This window comes from Macaca nemestrina, chromosome 8 (genome assembly GCF_043159975.1).
Source record: "Macaca nemestrina isolate mMacNem1 chromosome 8, mMacNem.hap1, whole genome shotgun sequence".
In the NCBI taxonomy this organism is placed as follows: domain Eukaryota; kingdom Metazoa; phylum Chordata; class Mammalia; order Primates; family Cercopithecidae; genus Macaca; species Macaca nemestrina.
Window position 1 is genome coordinate 87,923,905 of NC_092132.1, and position 2,897 is coordinate 87,926,801.

Here is a 2,897-nt window from a genome sequence, read left to right on the forward strand (position 1 = left end):
CAGTTCTTTATTTTTCCAGAAATCAGAATTAAGATAAACGAGTGGAAGTTATCAGAAAACAGACTTCAACTCATTATGAGAAAACACACTCTGAACACTACTAAAAATATTATCAATTATGTACTTCATATTACTTTGGAACAGTTCCTGTGCTATTCACATTTATATATTTTTATCCCTTATAACCAACCAATAAATCAGATGCTATCCTTATTTTAATATCAGGAGATGGAGGCTCAGAGAGGTCAATTTACTTGCCCCAAATTATGTAGCTAAGTGGCAAAACTAGAATTCAGTAGTGTCTTACAAACTAAAACACTTTGATCTAGACCACTTTTCTATACTGCCTCTATAAAGCCATCCAAAAATATCTAGGATTGATGGAGTTTCTTAAATCTGCTCCTTGATATTGTTCATTAGTAGCAGAAAATTTCAGATAATGACTCTTTTTAAAAATGTTTTCAAAACAAGCTCTGGCAGTTTTATTTTTTAAAATTTTGCATTTTTTATTTCTCACCAGCCTATTTTGGCATGCTTCTAATGAAATCAGAATCATCTAGAACAACGACAGCCACTGTGCATAATCTGTAGTATTTTTCTCATGCTGTGCCCAATTCAATACTATTTTCACTGTATGTGACGGACATTAGTTTCGGCCAACATTGCATAGTACTCTATTTTGGATTTCCTCAAAGCTGGCCAGTTGTTAACGAGGATGACGAATTTCGCTTTGCCATGTCTGATCATCTTCAGAGTCTGCTTGTACCCCAGCACGTAGTTTCCATTTTTCATAACCAGAGTTGATCACCTCCAGAGACTTTGTTGTCTTCCTTGTGGTCACCATCTTCCTGCCTTAGGTGCAAGATGGCTCCCCAACCAAGAGCAGCCACTAACACAGCTGGGAAGTAAGAAAGACACCAATAACTCTTGAGATATGATTATTTTCTTTTTTTTTTTTTTTCTTTTTTTTCTTTTTTTTTTTTTTTTTTTTTGAGAGGGAGTCTCACGCTGTTGCCCAGGCTGGAGTGCAGTGGCGCGATCTCGGCTCACTGCAAGCTCCGCCTCCCATGTTCCCGCCATTCTCCTGCCTCAGCCTCCTGAGTAGCTGGGACTACAGGCGCCCGCCACCGCACCCGTCCAATTTTTTGTATTTTTAGTAGAGACGGGGTTTCACTGTGGTCTCGATCTCCTGACCTTGTGATCCGCCTGCCTCGGCCTCCCAAAGTGCTGGGATTACAGGCTTGAGCCACCGCGCCCGCGAGATATGATTATTTTCTATCCACTATTTTCCCTCTGGACTCTGACTAAATTTAAGTTGGACTTTCACACTTTAGCCTCTCTAACTTATTTACTGTATATCTTTTTGGCTTCCTATTCTGCATCCTGAATTTCTTCTGATTTAACTTTCGGGCCATCAATTCTCTCTTCAATTGTGTTGAATTGGCTTTTAAACCCATCCGCTGAGTTTTACATTTCGGCTATTGTGTTTTTTAACTTCTGGAAGTACTATATAAAATTTTTGAAATCTAACTATAGTTTTATCTTTTCAGAGATATCCTTAAGCTTATCTTTACTTTTTAAAACATAGTAAACTTATTAGTTTCTTGTTACTGCTCTAACTAATTACCAGAAACTCAGTGGCTTAACACAACATGAATTTTATTATCCTACAGTCCTTAAAGTCAGGATTTTGAAATCAGTTTCACTGTGCTAAAATCAAGGTATTTGAAGGCTTGCTTTCCTCTGGAGGGTCTAGGGGGGATTCCACTCCCTTTGCTTTTGCAGATTCCTGAGGCCACCTACATGTCTAGTCTTGTGACCCCTTCCTCCATTTTCAAAGTCCGCAGTGTTACATTTTATCTCTTCTCTGACCTTTGCTTACATCCTTGTATTTCTTTCTCTCTGACACTGATCCACTTGCCTCCCTTTTATAAGAACCCCTGTTATTACATTGGACCCACTCAGATATTTCAGAATAAGCCACTCAATCTCAAAATCATTAATTTCATCATTTCCACAAAGTCACTTTTCCCATGTAAAGTAACATATTCACAGGTTCCAGAGATTAGAATATGGATGTCTTTCAGGGGTCATGATTCAACCCACCACAGTAAGCATAGTTACCTTATAGTCCATGTCCAATAATTTCAAGATCTGAAAGTATTCCCAGGTTTGTGTCTGTTGTCTGTTTTTCAGACAGTTTTCACACATGCTGCTTGCTTCATTATATGCTGTGTTTAAAATGATGTCAGAAAACAATTCACTTAACATTTTTAGTTGTTTTTTTAGGAGTGTTTGCCCTGAAAAATAGCTCACGATAACCACAAATTAGAAGTTGAGTCTCCCAACAATCATGATAAATGTGTTGCACACTAAGATTATGTCGATCGCTGTCCTCATGGTGTTATATACATTATATCTAAAATGAAACCATGGAAGCGACTGCAGCCCTAAGTAGCAAGCTGCGAAACCCAGGACAATTCAAATAGGGATGACGAGAACTGAAAGGTACATCATGTTTACTGTGGAAGAAACATTTTAAATTAGATGTTATAAATGATAATGAGTCTGTGTAAATACTCTTACAATTATTACTAAAAAGTCTCAGGCCCATCACACATTCCTTAAGTCACTTATTGGTCAGCAGGCATTTTATTGGACACCAAATATGTATCCCTTACTCCACAGGGACTACAAATACAAAGATAAATAGAAACAATCTCTGACCTTAAGGAGATCACCAATTACTTGGGAAAACACACACAAAAACTGTTACAACAGCATGTGGTTGTTTGAGTGCAGTGATAAAGAAAACCCCACAGGAAGAGGTGCCTCATCAGAATTCTGCCATGCTGATCTGCTGATTTGGGTTGATTCTCACTCACTTTGGACAAAGG

The 2,897-nt window shown here is 38.1% G+C and overlaps 1 pseudogene; it reads right to left on the reverse strand.

The window, feature by feature from the left end:
- Positions 1 to 506: 506 nt before the first annotated feature.
- LOC112426732 (large ribosomal subunit protein eL30 pseudogene) lies at positions 507 to 844 on the reverse strand (annotated as a pseudogene).
- Between the last annotated feature and the right edge of the window lie 2,053 nt (positions 845 to 2,897).